The 16,683-nt window shown below is 50.6% G+C and overlaps 1 pseudogene; it reads right to left on the reverse strand.

Annotated features, from left to right (window-relative positions):
- LOC119140911 overlaps nucleotides 1-15,958 on the reverse strand; it is a 53,994-nt pseudogene extending 38,036 nt beyond the window's left edge.
- Nucleotides 15,959-16,683: the final 725 nt, after the last annotated feature.

Here is a 16,683-nt window from a genome sequence, read left to right on the forward strand (position 1 = left end):
AAGAAGCTGATATTGTTTACACTTTGTCGATAATTGTCTTTCTGTAGATGCTAATGTAGTAGGAGGCTATGATGGGAACGTGTCGCAGGGGTTCTTCTCTTATCCAGAGTAACAGCAGGGAAAGCATTAAAGAGTTAAATCACCTTGTTTGGTAGGCAGTTAGGAATGTGAGTCAAAATTGCCACTGCTTTTTGTTGTTGGTTCAGGGACATGGCTGTGAGGATTTTGATGGTATGTGCTGAATGGATTTTAGGCGCCCCATTGCAGCAACATGTTATCAAAATCTGAGAAAATGTCAGCCTTTTTTGGCATCCATTCACTCAATTGGCAGTATTGTTTGTTTGCTATTACCTTGGTTGCTGTCATGTTTGCAAGGGCCCTGCAGAACATGGCAAACCTGGTACTAGCTGTTCAAAAACAAAAAGGGGAAATTGTAAAATTGTACGGAACAAAGACAGTTGGTTATTTTTACATTGATAATATGTCTTAGTTGGTTTTTTATTTGTTCTATTACTTGTGCCTTGTTTTTGCTCGATTTCAGGGGTTCTTTTTGTGCAACAGGAAGGGGGAGATGTAGGACAAGGCCTCAAGGACAAGAGTCCAAGTACTGATAGCCTGATGAATAGAGACTTGTTAGAACTTGTAGGGCACAAGCCCTGGGAGCAAAGGAACAAGCTAACTGCAGACCCCTGAGCCGTTACAGTTGAGGAGGCAACCAGACGGACAGAGAAACAAGTAGCCAGATAAGGGAATGGATGGCGCCAATATGTAATCAAGAAAGCCGCGTAGAAAGAAACTCCCTAACCTTGGAATAGAAATCATTGCTATGTCAAGATAAACTAGTAAGTTCCTATTGTTCTAACGGTGTGCCTTAAATATCAACCAATCAGTGTTTTTTACGCTTAAGATTTAACCAATCAGTGTGTAATATGTAGAAGGTAGAAACGTATATAATTGTAAGAAAATCACTAATACATGGACATTTGCTTGCATCAAGCTGCGTCCCGTCTCTTCATTCGCCGCAGAGGTGGGGAGCTGCACCCATGCTCACACAGAATGAATGATGCAGGAGAGGAGACAAGAAAGAGGGAAGGAAGAGCTGTCCCCACCCAAAACTCCACAGCCCATCCTGACCAAGCGACTTGACCAAGTGCCCCCCCTCCACTCCTGCCCCCAGAGCTGGATACAACCCCACCTTTTTGCAGGCAGCAGATCTTCCTGGGATCTGCCAACACCCCTCCTAGGAATGTGGCTAGCCTCACCAGCAACCTTCATCAAGGTTCCCTCCAGCACACCTTCCTTCACCTGGCACTCACAGCATCCTGCCCAAGGGGTGGCAAGGTCTCAAAGTCATCCAGCGTGGCCTGGGCTGCATGCACAGCCTGCATGCTGGAGTTGATGTTGCCAACTAGGGCTTGCTAGGCTGAAGTCTGCAACAAAGGGACAGATTGAGGTATGCCAGGGGCTCCATATCCAGGCTCAAATATTCAGCTTACACATCACCCCCTCACAACATGCATAACATGCTGTTGATGACAGCACTCTAGGCAAGCACCACCACAAAAGGGGAATGCATCCAGCAAAAAGGGGGTCTCCCCTCTGCACCTCCCCCTGGGAAATGCCCCAGCCCACTGCAAAGCATCTCCCCAGAGTGGGTATGAGTCCTGCAGCTAGGCAGCTCTTTGGGAGCAGATACAGAGGGACCTTTTTGAATGCTTCTCCAGCTGCGGAGAAGGATGCAGGGGAGCAGAACCAACACCAGGCACAAGGCTTTGCTGCAAACCATGGCACTGGTGGGGCTGGCTGGGCACAGGAGCTTGGGGTGGCACAACCTGAAGGAGAGACTGGCTGCCAGCCAGGGGAAAACACCAGGGTGGAGCTCAAGTTTGCAGAAGGACAGCAGCTCAGCCAGGCCAGCAAGCACAGAGCCCCTGCTCTTCATGGCAAGCAAATGCCTGGCCATGGACCCAAATGGATGGGTCTACATGAGCCTGACAGACACCTCTCAGAGTCTGTGCCCCATGGTGGACATGGGGAGAGCTTACCAGGGGAGGCATGTGCCCTCAGTACATCTGGCCACTAGTGATTTGCAGTTGAGCCTGCGGCATCATGCCCACTTGGAAGTTTTCTGACACTCCAGCCCCTGTCCGCATGATGGCTGGCAGGGCAACCAAGCCCAGCTCCACCTTGCCTAAATGGTTAAACTGTTGCTGCAAGACGGTTGACCTGAATCAGGGAGAAATACCAGGTCAAGGGATGCCCACAGCCCTGGTACCAGGCTCTCCAGGAGCGCTGCTGCCAAAGGACTGGCAGCTCTTCCTCCAGACACGTTGTGCTGCAAGCTTGGATGGAACTTGCTCTGTATTCAACTTCTGGTTGGCAGCTAACTTACTCCTAGAGAACTTACTTCTTTGGAGACATGGAGTCTTCCAGCATGGTAGACTCCTCATCCCCCTCCAGTCCAAAGTGGGTTTTGCTCTTTTTCTGTGGAGGGAAAGAGAAAACATGTCAGCCAGCACACACCTCCCAGCCTCCCCCTCCTCCCGCAGCCCAGACACCATACCAGGGACATGAGGTCCCATCCCCCCCCCCCAGCAGCACCATGTGCCAATGGCTGTCTGGAGATAGTTGGAAGGAGCACCCTGCACCCCTCTCCAGAGGGGAGATGGTTATTAGCACCTAGCTGCCCTTCCCAGCACATCCTCACCTTTTTTAGGATGATGTTGATGTAGCTGACAATCAACTGGGCAATTGTCATGGTTTAATCCCAGCCAGTAACCAAGCACCACACAGCCACTTGCTCACTCCCTCTTCACCTGGAGGGATGGGGAGGAGAATCAGAAAGGAATGTAAAACTTGAGGGTTGAGATAAGAACAATTTAATAATTTTAACAGAATAAAAAAGGTAAGACCAACAACAAGAACAATAACAACAGTTATAATGAAAAGGTGGGGAAAAGGATAAAATTCAAAGGGAGAAAGAAAAACAAGTGATGCACAGTACAACTGCTCACCACTGGCTGACTGATGCCCAGCCAGTACCTAAGCAACAATCCCTCCACCCCACCCCACCCTCCCCCAAATAACCCTTCAAGTTTATATACCAAGCATGACGTCCCATGGTATGGAATACTCTTTGGCTGGTTCAGGTCAGCTGACCTGACTGTGTCCCTTCCCAGTCTCTTGTGCCCCTCCAGCCCTCTTGCTGGCAAGGCCCAAGGAACCAAAAAATCCTTGACTTAGCATAACCAGCATGTGCAGGCATGTACACTCATCATCTGTGTGCAACTTCTGCTTGAACTTCTCCATCTTCTCATCTCGCAGCAGAGTCTTGTCCTTCTTGAGGGTGCCAGTAATCTCCTCCTTCTTCTCTTCCATAATCTCCTGAACAAGTGAGTACTCATCGTAGTTGATGATGCCTGCAGGAGCACAAAGGACTGAGCTCAACATGACATCGCTGCCAAATACAGAGCATAGAGCAACACAGGGGTGCAGAGCGGTGTCCCCTCCCCAGAATCATGCGTCCTTCAGACGTCCCTACTGCCAGGCTATCTGCTGCAGAGCTGCTGCCAGTACCCTGGTACCCCCCCACCAGACGCTTCCATCTCTCCCCACTTCCCTTTCTTCCCCTTGCTGCTGCTCCCTCCTCTCACCAATCTGGGCACAGATTGTCACGAGCATGTCTATGACTGTTTTGGAGTCATCTACCATTATTGTTTTCACTGTTCCATTCAGCATGTGGATCTTCAGGGGCCACTGCTGCTTCTTGTACTCCATGGTGTCTTGTGAGCACAACAGAGCACAGATCCCAGCAGCAGCACAGGTGCAGGGCACCCGCATCCTGCCACTGTGCTGACAGCTCCCATCTTCCCAGTGCAATTGGGAGGGGGACATTGGGTACATCCAGGCACAATGCAAGGCAGCAGGGCAGGCACCTGCAACACCTCCCCACTGTGTGCATTTCTGACCACAGAGCCAAGGTGGGTACCAGCTGGAAGGATGTGGGAAGGATGCTTACCCCATTGCGAAGCATGTAGTAGTCCAGAGTCCAGAGCTTTCCCAGCCTCCAGCCAGATCGCTTTCTGTGGATAACTGGCTAGCTGAAAAGGGTCACATAGACATAGTCCAGCTGGCTGGACAAAAATGCACATCGCTCTCAGCTTATCTGAAGTAAAGCAAAATACACTGTCTTTGGCTGTCCTTGTTACACAATAACAGGAAGATTTTGGTGGGAAAAGAATGTTGCAGGTGGGAACAGAAAACTACAGAAGAGAAACTAGGGGTGGGCTTGGTATTTAGGCAACTAACCAATAATGAGCTTAACTTTTGTAATATGTATGAGCTAATTATAAGAAGGCATAAAAGGTGACTGTAAGAGACAATAAACGAAGTCTGCTGATCACTCATATTGAGTGACTGTGTCTTCCCTCCGTCGCAACAAATGGCGCCCGAACAGGGACCCTAGAGAGGGCTGAACCTGCGAGCCACGGTTCGACGGAGATTCGGGTACCGGTCCTGAAAGCAGCGCAGGAGGCGGAAGGGCACAGTCCCCGCGCCCGGGAGCACCTACAGAGGGTCCCGCCGGCCACGCGTCGCCGAAGTCTCGCAAAGGCTGCAACAGCGCTGACGAAGGTATGGAGAGACAAGCGACGTATGATTCGCTCATATGCTTTTTAGAAAAGCGGAGCGTTCGGGACATAGATTGTAAAAAGGAATTACCCGGGTTATTAACGCATGGGATAGCATCCGGGACCCCCGCGGCAGCGGCGAGCGGCGGCGTGCGGTCCGGCAGGCCCCGTCCCGGCCGCGGTTTCTCTCCGAGGCTGCACCCCCCCCCTCCACCCCCCCCGCTCCGATCGGCGCCATGGCAATGCAAGCGGCCAAGCGAGCTGACATCTGGCTGCCCCCAGAGGTCAATCGGATCCTTTATATTCGGAACCTGCCGTATGAAATCACAGCGGAGGAAATGTATGATATCTTTGGGAAATACGGACCTATTCGACAAATCAGAGTTGGAAACACTCCTGAAACAAGAGGAACAGCTTAAGCTTCTCAAGGAAAAATACGGACTTGATTACAAACCCACCAAAAAAAAAAAAAAAAAAAAGGTGCTTCAGATGTCACCTACAAGAAATGGGTTTCTGCCTTGACCTAGCAAACATCTCTGTGCTTAAAGAGAAGCCTTTTTGCCTTGATGGAGATAATTTATTCTGTATTCTGTATTTATGCTGTATTCTGAATGTGGAAATTGGTTGGGACTAGGAGGCTGGCTTAAAGGCATTTTGCAAATGGGATTATTATTTTTGATCATTATTGTAATAATAGTTTTTTGATCAAAACCAGCCAAAATTATTTGTAAGCATTAGGCATATGTGGAAGAGAATGCCTTTATTTGAATCAGCAGTTAAGGTGTAGTTTAGTCTGATGCTGTGGTTTTATCTGCTTCTGGTGAATTTTTGAAGTGATGAAATCAGAGATACAAGGTATACTAAGAGTTATGAGGTAATAAGGTAATAATCTAAGTAAGGGTGCTGTCTTTTATATCTACAAGTGCAATATGCTTTTATGTAGCAGAGAGAAACTTTAACAATAATGTTGCTTGAGCAAGATGTGCATGTGACAACTTGGGAAAAGGGATATCACAACTGGAGTGCAACAGTGTTTCTACGTCTGGCAGAGTGAAATCTTTCAAGACCTGAGTTTAGACAGTCTAAAATAAATTGTTAGTATTCAGAAAACCCATCTTAGGCCTCTTTTGCTTACATAGTGTTATGGAAGTCAACTGCTATTGTAGAGAATTAATGATTTTTTAATACATATTAACGAGTACTACTATTTTACCTTGAGGCAGTTGAGTGAGAAATACTCACGTGTAGCATTTGAGGGAATGTCAGCATAAATCGCACTTACAGTAAGACTGCATTTTTAATTACTGTACTCGTTAAGATTTGATGATGCCATAAGGCTAAGGCCTTATATCACAGATTGGTTCTGAACTAAAAGGTGTGTGCACATGTAGATATGCACATTTGTGTTATTTTCCTTAATTGGCTACAAAATAATATAATTAGGTTGGGGACTAGATCTTGGGAATTTACCTATTATACTTCTGTTTGTTAAGGAACGTGCATAACACAGCACCCATGTAGGCTTGGCTTGTGGCACAGTTGTCAAATTTAGCATAGACATTCAGACAGATAAGCAACGTACTCTTCTTGTGTGTATCACCTACAAGCCATTATGGCTTAGTGTGTAAATCTGTATGTAACTATTGAAAAATCCACTTATGAATGTATATAGCTTAAAACTAATTTTTTCCCTTTGTTAATTCTTTGATATCAATGAGGTATTCTTCAGAAAATGTATGGACTGGTTGGTTGCATAAGGGCAGTTGTTATTTGGACAAAAAATTGTTAATGGTCAGGGATTTTCCACTAAAATATTTGCAAATATTCCTAGTCAAACATCAGTTTGGTTTCTTTTGGGGTTTTGAGCTTGCATTAGTCCATGTTCAGAACTTTAAAATTACCTTTGAATTTTTTAAACTTTTTATATCACTGGAACAGAAAGAGCATCTAAATTAAAGCTTCAAGCTAACTTTATTTTTCAAGTATTTCAGGAATTATACTTCTGAACTGACATTTTATAAGTTGGCTGTGTATTTTCCTGTGTTAAAACACTGTTATTGAAAATGGTCAACCAAGCCTATGTCGCCCAAAATAAAAACGGGGGAATTGTGGATAACTGGCTAGCTGAAAAGGGTCACATAGACATAGTCCAGCTGGCTGGACAAAAATGCACATCGCTCTCAGCTTATCTGAAGTAAAGCAAAATACACTGTCTTTGGCTGTCCTTGTTACACAATAACAGGAAGATTTTGGTGGGAAAAGAATGTTGCAGGTGGGAACAGAAAACTACAGAAGAGAAACTAGGGGTGGGCTTGGTATTTAGGCAACTAACCAATAATGAGCTTAACTTTTGTAATATGTATGAGCTAATTATAAGAAGGCATAAAAGGTGACTGTAAGAGACAATAAACGAAGTCTGCTGATCACTCATATTGAGTGACTGTGTCTTCCCTCCGTCGCAACAGCTTTCTTTGGGTCTTCATCCGAGAGGAACAGCCCAAAATCATTGGCTGAAAAATAGGTAAAGTCTCTGCTAGGGTAATCCTGAGCAGGACAGGGCTACCAAGATGCCAGCCTGTGCCCAGGGATGTGCTGCAGCCTAGCACATGAAGCACAGCAGTACTGTGCATGCTGAAGCCCAGCAGAAAGATGGCAAGCAAGCCTCAAGGTACATGTTTTACCATAGTTATCTACAGAAAAAATCATCTGAAGCATGCCTACACAATGCCAAACTTGGGATTGACCACAACTGAAGGAAGAGCTTGGAGTCGTGGTCGACAGCTCTCTGAAATCTTCAGTGCAACATGTAGCAGTGGCCAAAGCAAGGTAGTAAAACGCTGGGCATCACCAGGAAGGGTGCTGGAAACTGGTGTATAAAACCTAGGCACATCCACACTGAGTACTCTGTGGTGGTATGATCTGCATCTCCCCAGAAGGACAGAGCAGAGTGTGAAAAGATACAGAGAGGGGCAACTTAAATGATGGAGCTTTGGTACAAGGGACTAAAGGAGCTGGGACTCCTCAGTTTGGGGAGGAGGCTGAAGGAGGACAGGATCAAAGCTTACATAGTCTCAGAGGTGATGAGAAAGTGTAGAAGTGCTGTTCACCAAATTCTGCTCCCTCAGGGCTGGGGTACCCAGTGAGAGCATTGCTGCTGATGCCCAGGCAGTGGCACCCCAATTTGGACCCATGGGGATGGCTGCGTCTTCTTGCTGCAAGAGGCCAGGCTTTCCCCTGGGAAAGGTCCTTCTCCACCTTTCCAGCAATCCAGTGCCACAGGCTGTCTTGGCTGACTGCTAAATTTATAATGAGTCATCTCATTGGCAGCTCTCTGTGGGGGAGGGACAAATTCCCAAGCACCTCACTCCTGCCTGGCTAACACTGCAGTTAGGATCCTACCTACTAAACAGGGAGCAGAAAAAAATCACTGAGGTTTGCCTTCTTTTTTTTTTTTTTAATTGGGAAAAAAAAAAAAGCAAGCACTATTTTCAAAGCAAATTCTAAGAGGATAATTCTAAAGCACTGAAAACTGAGCAGCTTGGCCCAGATCCATAGCTTGGGTAGGGAGAGGTGCTTCCTCAGACAGCAAGAGCTGGGCTGGAAACCTACACCGAAGCTCCCCCAGTCCAAAGGTCACAAATAAACCAGGGCAGCTCAAAAAGGGACCCCCGAATGTCACTGAGTAAGAAGAGCTAAGAGACACAAAAGCTGCAAGGAACAGATGGGAAAAGAAAAGCTGTGAGCAACTGAAAAGGAACTTGGGAATAAGCAGTTCCCAGTTCCCTTTAAGGCTTTCCCCTTGCCTTTTTTTTTTTTTTTTTTTAACATAAGCAGGCTGGCTCACACCCAGGAGCAGGAAAATGCAATGCTTCTTCCAATACCATTAAAGCCCTGCATCCACATAAAAACATCCAGTCCCTCTCTGAAACTGAAAGCTGTGATCTGCCAGACTGTCCCCCACGGGCCAGCTGGGCACCCCATGAGAAGGCATTACCTTTCATCCATGAGGAATTTACAGTTCCCAGATGTCACCATACTCCCCTTTCTCTCCTCTTCCCACAACTCCTGACCTCCTGTTTGCTACCTGCCCAATGCATAGCTCTCCTCAGTGGCAGAGACTCCTCAGTGGCAGAGCCACTTTTGGAGGCGGCAGGGATCCAGGAAAGCCCCCAAGATGATGTCCCGTTTTCAAGCCCCCACACCCCCACACCCCGCTGGGGACAGACCACATCCATGTGGGCATGAATTGCATCATGAGCTCATGTGCCATAAGCTTACTTTTGAGCCTTGCAGCAGCAGGGAGATATTAGAGCTGAGAAAGCTTAGCAAGGTAATGGAGCACCAGCACAGAGTCTGACAGAGAGCTGCCAGGGCAGACAGACCTGACCGAGGACTATATATTCCCCAAGAAAGAAAAAATTAACTTAAATGGTTTATTAATGCTTGCTACGACCCTTGTAACTGTTTAAACCCACCTAGTCCTGGCTAGTGGTGATTAATCCAAGTAGGAGAGAGGAACAGAGACAGAAAGGGCAGCAGGCTCAAAGAGCTTGATGAACATTTCATTTCCAAATGTGTTTTCCTGTCTCCCAAGCTCCCAAATTTCTTCTGGGGTGTCAAGGAGGGAGCCCAATGAGCTCAGCCTCTTGCCTCAACCAGACAGGAGGACTTGGACCTTGCTCCCCCCACACCCCCACTGCTCTGTGCTGGCTGGGAAAACCCAGACAGGCATGGGGACAAGAGAGGAAAGGGAAGCCAGTGACATGCCAGGAGCCAAGCCAGAGTGGCCCTGGCACAGAAGTACAGCGGACAGCCCCATCACAGACTTACACTGTCCCATCTGGGCCTCAGGCAGCTGCTCACAGATCATCTGGCAGGCATCATGCACCATGGTAGAGGGCTCAAACTGCATCGTCTTCACCACATTGCTGATGCTGATCTTCAGTGAGAGGGCAACCATGGTGGTGGCTCAGCTTTCCCCACTCCTATGTCACCTGCTGGAGGAGACAGCCAGGTTAGCTCTGACTACTGTCGCTGTATGGTCCCGTCCAATGTGCAGGGTACTTCCTCCAGCAGCACCTCTTCTCCCCAAAAGCTGGGACCTGGCTTCTAGCAGCAAGCAAGGGCTGCACCCTGTACTGGTGAGCCCACAAGGGGGTCCCTGCTTTCCAACTCCATGCTGACCCCGGGGTCTCTGGCCAGCGTTGGGACCCTCGTCTCCCCGTCCCAAGGTCCCAAAGCCTATTTTGCTTGTCTGCAGGAGTGACAACAGCTGGTACTTAGTGGAGATGCTGTCAGCAAGAAGGAAGCGAGTGTGCAGGAACACAGGAAAGTGAGATGGAAGGGGTTATAATTAAACCTGCCGTGACAAAGAAGCCACAAGAGGAAAACCAAGCTTTGACCTGGAGCTCGTAGGGCCCTGCCCTGGCTATCAGGGCTCCCCATGTCACCAGCAGACAGTGCTGAGCTGGAAGCCTGAGCACAAAGGGACCTGAAGGGATGGAAAAGCCTGGAATCACTCAGAGAAGATAAGGGCACCAGGCACTGAACCCACCCATTAAAAATAATTACCTGGGGAAAGCACCACTCATGCTGAGTACCCACATTGGTGCTTGAAGACTGGGGTCTACGGCAGCAGCTGTGGCACAAACCCAGGGCAGGGGAGCCCATGTGCAGGAGGGCAAGTGACCCAGCTGCTGCAGCTCATGCTGCAAGGGCACATGAGAGCTGCACCATGCCATCTGAAATGGGGCCCAATCTGGGCCCAGCTTGAAGGATCAGCTTCAAGCTTGAAAGATTGCATAAATCAGCTTCAGAGCAAGCACCCCTCAACAGGGCTCCGAAACACCAGGTTTAATAACATCTAATTAGAATAATGATATTCTTACAGCAAAGCAAAATCAGAAAGAAATAAAAAAAGGAGGTTGTAAATAAGCCCACACACTTGCCTGCTGTGGCTTGTAGGGTGAGCCCTTTCCTTTGGGTTTATGCACCATGCAGAAGCTTTCAGTGCTTTCCCAGGTTGCTACATGCCTTGGGGTCCCTGTACCAGGTCCTTCTCCGTGCCCTTCTTAGCATCCCCAGTCCCCAGCCGGCCCCAACCTGACACTCTCCAGTAGTTACACCCCTTTTCCTCTCCCTGAGAGCCTGCTCATGGGGAAGGAATCCCCTGCTCTGTTTTGACCCAGGCTGCCTTTTCCTTAAACCCCAGCTGGTAGGAAGACACAAGAGCACTGGCAGGATGCACCATATCTGCTTGTCCTCTTAGACTGATTTTCTCCTACCAGGCCTCCTATTATGGCTGTCAGGGAAAGGTTGCTGACCACATGCATCCTCAGCCTGGCCCAGGAAGGTTCTTGGGCAAGGGTTGCTAGCAGCCTCCCTCACCTGCCTTGCACCACAGCAGCAGATAGCAAGCCTGTGCATCGCTGCCTGGTGCTGCCAGCTTCAGTCCCCCATGGAAGGGGGCACACTGGTGCGGGCTGTTTCCAACTGTGGACCCAAGCAGGCTAGGGGCTGGACCTGTCATGGATAAAAAGTTCCTGCATCCAATTTTGGGCAGGAGTAAGTCAGAGCAAGGAGAGACGGAGGGCAGGGGTCCTGCTCCTGCAGAGCCACAAAGCTGGGTGGGAGGCAGGGACAGAGGAGCTTACCACCTCTGCCAGCACATGGAGCCACTCCAGCTCCACATTCCTAAGCTGTTCAGAAATGTTTCTGTGGAGGCCCATGGCCCCCACTGACTCTGCTGATGAGGAATTAAATGCATTTTGGGTCTGGAGCAAGGGAGTCTGCTGGCAGCGGGAGGCAACAGAGGCACCTATGTGTGCCATTGCTGTCCACCCAAAAACACCAGCAAAGCTGCAGAACTGAAGGGATGAGGAACACCCTGCCATAGAAAGGGCTTTTTGAATATTTCTTACACAGGGCAGGCTGCTGTGGTCACCAGGCCAGTACTCTTCTCTAGATCTAAAAATATCCTCGAGTTGAGCATAAAGCTGCTCTCTGTCCCTCTGCAGGAAAAGGAGAACATGCCACCACCAGGACAAGGCCAGAGACCATGAAGGAAGAGGAGGGGAGGATGCCATATGGCAGAGAGGAACCGAGAGGAGCCAGGCCATGCCAGTGTCACTCCTGCCCTGGTCATTTCTGCAGCCTCCTCTTGTCCTCCCAGAGCCACCCAAAATCAGGTGCTGTACCAGAGGCACCCCTTTGCATGCCCTTCACAAGGGCCACTGCGCTTTCCAAGACCTCGCAGGAGGATGACTGCTCAAGCCTTCCTACTCCTGAACTCTTACAAATACGACAGAGCTTAGAGGGGAAGATGCTTACAACATCAAGCAAGTCCTTGGAGGAAAGGGAGATAGATGGTTCATTTTAATTCTCATATTCTACGGAAATAGTTCAGGCTCTGGCAGTTGAACTTTGCTGATAGCATCTAAAGCAGAAACACTCTCTGCTGCGTAAGAAGTACACCTCCTTAAACCCTGGAGAGATTTGTCAGCAAATGTGGCAATTAATCACATGGGGTTTGAAAATCTGCCCACACACTTCCTCCTGTGAGGGCACCGATGAAGGGCTCGGCCCCTGCAGACCTCTCCCCTCCAGGTACCAGATGAGGAAAGAAAAGCTGGACTAGATGTAAGGGACAGGACAACACGGGAACCTGGTGCTGCAAACCAGAAAAATAAAGGAAAAGGACAGCAAAATTCAAGCTGTCTCTCTGAAAAGAAAAAAATAAACCAACCAACCAAGTCTCGATGAACACACACCAAATTTCTGCGCTAGCTTGCCTCCAGAGCAAGCAAACCTGTCTGCAATCGGTTGTTGGTATGCAAAGACAGATAAGGCACTGGAACAGCAAGCCAGCCAGCTGGCAGCCAAATTAAGGCACTTCTGCATTTTATGGCAAGCTGCGTGCAACCCTCTGAGCCATGAGCATGCTCCTGAGATGATCTCAAAATGGGGGCAGAAGAGTTCTTGGTGGGGTACATCCCCCTTGGGAGCTGTCCCAGCTGCCTCCATTTCACCCTGCACTAGGCAAGCAAAACCATCACAGTGGTGGAGGTCTCCTGGATTGGGGCTCTGCTTAAAGGCAGGGCCAGTACAAGTAGGGTCAGCTGCAGAGAGCCAGCACCACACCAGCCCAAGGAACCACTGAGTGTGAGTTTTCTATCACATGATGTAACTGCTATATTTGTATTGGCTGAGTTTAGCACTGCGAGAACAGACACATATATTTTTTATCTTAAAAAAGAACAAAAAAACCAACCAAAAAACACCAACCAAAATTTAATAGCATCAAAGCAGCCTGCCAGCACAATCACAGCAAGTTTCCAGAACAAGCCACAAATCTTCAAACACAACAACTTCTCAAGTTTTTAACGTGCCCTTTCTAAGGGAGACTCTGCATTAGGTTTGGGTTTGTTGGTTGGTCGAGGGGTTTTTTTACAGCAATGCCAAATCTAATTTTGGAAAGGCCCCACTCTGGACCACCCCTGGGCTGGGGGTGAAGCAGTGCTGGAAGCTGGCTGCAGGAAGCATTATCAGCTGAAAACTTCCCCACTGCCAGGGCTTTTTGCAGGCATGGGGCTGCCTGCCCAGCCAGCACGGTTGTCAGCATAGCCAGGCAGGTCCCAGGCCACTGCAACTCCTGCCAGCAGCAGCTCTGCCTGCACACCAGAATTTGCACAACAGCAGAAGGAAATGGGTCAAAAATTAACCCAGCAAAAAGCTGGACCCAGCTCTGGACAGGTCCTCCATTATGTGACCAGCATATACAGGCACAGCAGGCACTGGGGGCATGGGTGGCTCAGCCTCATGCTGATGGGAAGGCTGAGTCAACAGCCCTGGCCAGTGACAATGCTGCACACTGCTGAGCCAATTCAGCCCGCTTTCTCTTTCCCAGCTGTGTGGCCACATTAGACTCTGAGATGGTTTCTTCCAGCTGGGGCCAGGCTTGCCCCTGGGGAACATAAGTGGCTGATGAGCCCAGCCCCACAGCACCTCTGCAACCACCCAGCTATTACCCACAGCTAGGGCAGGAGCATCCTCTTGCCCCTGCAGGGAAGGCAGCCCTGCTCGGCATGGGAAACAGGCAGGGGACTGGCAGTGGAATCACAGCTGCAGGCAGCCCACAATCTCACCAGCACTGGGGTGAAGCAGCTCTGGCCATTAACTGCTTCATTTCCCACACATCCCTAGGCCTGTCCACTCCTGATGGGCATATCCTGCCCTCAAAAGGGAGGGGACACAAACAGCAGCACCTCTGGGCTGCCCACCACAAAGGCAGGCACAGGGACGAGCAAGGGCAGGAGGATGGCATGCTCAGCTAGTGAAAAGGAGGGCGTCCCACAGGTCCCTGTTCCCCAGACCTCCTGCTCCCCTTCCCCAAATCTGCCAGGATGTACAACTTCAGGATGCACCAAGCTCCTGCTGCTGCCAGTCAGCAAGCAAGCTGCACACTCGGCTGATGTCGTGGTTTAACCCCAGCTGGCAACCAAGTACCACACAGCCGCTTTCTCACTTCCCCTCACCCAGAGGGATGGGGAGGAGAATCAGAAAGGAATGTAAAACTCAAGGGTTCAGATAAGAACAATTTAATAGGTAAAGCAAAAGCCATGCACACAAGCAAAGCAAAGCAAGGAATTAATTCACCACTTCCCATGGGCAGGCAGGTGCTCAGCCATCCCCAGGAAAGCAGGGCTCCATCACATGTAACGGTTACTCAGGAAGACAAAACGCCATAATGCCAGATGTCCCCCCCTTCCTCCTTCTTCCCCCAGTTTATATACTCAGCATGACGTCATATGGTATGGAATACCTCTTTGTCTAGTTCAAGTCTTCTGTCCTAGCTATATCTCCTCCCAATTTCCTGTGCCCCTCCAGCCCTCTGGCTGACAAGGCCCAAGAAACTGAAAAGTCCTTGATTCAGTATAAACATCACACAGCAACAACTAAAACCATCAGTGTCCTATCAACATTGTTCTCACACCATATCCAAAACACAGCACTGCACCAGCTACTAGGAAGAAAATTAACTCTATCCCAGCTGAAACCAGCTCACTGCACACCATCATGTATGCTGCACAGTAGGAGCCACTCATTTAGGACATGGGGGGTTTCACTCCATGGCCTGCAGGGGAGGGGGGAGTTTAGACCCTCTACTGGGCAACCTGTGAGCTCCAGCAAAGCTAAAGATCCCAAAAAATATATCCCTTACCCTTCTCAGCAGAAAGGCACAGGGATAGTGGAGAAGGGAGTAAACAATTATTGCTACCAAACATGGGTCTAACAGCCAGCAATAAGCCATGGCAGAAGCATGTAGACATCCTGCCAGCAGATTCAAAGAGCTGGAGAGCTTGCAGGAGTGCAGGCAGGAGCCATCATAGAACAAGGCTGGGCAGGGAAGAGGCAGAGGATGTGACAGGGTTTCCCTTGCCTGGTTAGCTGCTCCAGCCAGGGTATGGTGGGGACCCATTGGGGGTCAGTCGTGCTCCACAGCACCCACCCCAACCCCATCCTGGAGGGGCTGCAATCAGCCTTCTGTGCCAGGATGATCATCAGGAGCTGCTGGGGTTACCTCCCCTAGCTGTGTCACAGCTGTAGGGAGCATGTCCTCCAGCATCCCCAACCAAAAATACACTATAGGTCAGAGACACCTTTCCCATTTCCTTCCCCCCATGTACAGGCAGGGCAGGCAGTAGGAAAGCTTCACTGCTGTAACCGACCAGTGCCAAAACTCACCCCCCTGGTTTGAAGGCCCATGGCCACACCCAGGCCTCTCCCACTCAGTCCCGGGGGACCCCCGAGGCAGGGATGCCAACCAGGGAGGGCCTGGTGAGCACTGACTTCAGGCTGAGGCCTGTAGCAGCTATTTTGGGGCAGGACAAGGACAGAGACAGGATTAATGGAGCCAAGGCCGAGCCAAAGGCTAGGCCCAGCCCAGCCGTGCCTGCACACACCACCCCGGGGTCACCAGCACCAGCTGGTGCCGGTGCCCTGCAGGAGGGTGCTACCAGCCCCAGGGGCATTAGGGCACGCCCCAAAACCAGGCTAAAGCGTGAGCATCCCCTTAGAAGCCCCTGGGATGACCGCAGCCTCTCCTTCCTGGGGAGGCGCCTCAATAGGAGCGGGAAGGGCTCGACCCCGGTAACCGAGACGCTGCTCCTCCCTGTAAGCGAGGGGATCCCCCTAGGACATCCGCTTCCAGCAGCCCCCGGGAGACGGGATGCTGCTAGTTACCGGAACCCTATGCCGCCCTCTGCCACCTACCTGTGCGTAAGCAAGAACAGCGCAGAGGCCCCACCAATGCTGTGCGGAGTGAGACAACCCCACCCACTTCCCGCTCCACCGCCCTCCTGCTGCATATGGGTCGAGATACCGCGCGCCGCCAGGCGGCACGGTTCAGCACGGCACCCCGGGGCTGTGCTCTGTCTGGTCCCCCCTGCATCTCAGGCCCACGCCCAGGGCTGCACGCTGACTGGCGCGCGAGCGGCACGGCCCTGCGCCTGCACCCTGGGTCGTGCTCTGCCCACTGCTCGCACCCCCGAGCCCCTACCCAGCATAGCCTAGACCACTAAAGAACCAGCATCCAGGTACACCCGGACATGTTCCCCTAAGCACACGGCCGCCGTGCGCTCCCACTGCCCACGCGCCGTGTCAGCCCTGGGACACTGCTGGGAGGCGGGTGACGTCACTGGTGGCGCGTTGGAAGCGGTGCGGCCGGGTGGTGCCGCGCTGAGGTGAGGGATGGGACCACTACCCTCCTCTCACCCCGCCCAGGCTGGGGGTCCCTATGGGGCATTGGGTGCGGGGGCTAGCTGCTGGTGGGAGAGCTCGCAGCTGTGGTGTGGCCTGCCGCGTGACGGCCTTCCGGTGGGGTGCCAGGAGCCTGGTCCCTCCGCCTGCATGGGGCTGCACTGTCAGGCCACGGGTTGTGCTGCCCGGCAGACTGCTGGCTGCAGGCTGTTAGCTATGCCCCAGGCAGCAGCATGCCGTTTGCCTGTGGTGATATGAAGAAATTGTACGGAATAGGGACAATACATCAAGTGTAATT

The sequence above is a fragment of the Falco rusticolus genome, chromosome W (genome assembly GCF_015220075.1).
Source record: "Falco rusticolus isolate bFalRus1 chromosome W, bFalRus1.pri, whole genome shotgun sequence".
NCBI lineage: Eukaryota > Metazoa > Chordata > Aves > Falconiformes > Falconidae > Falco > Falco rusticolus.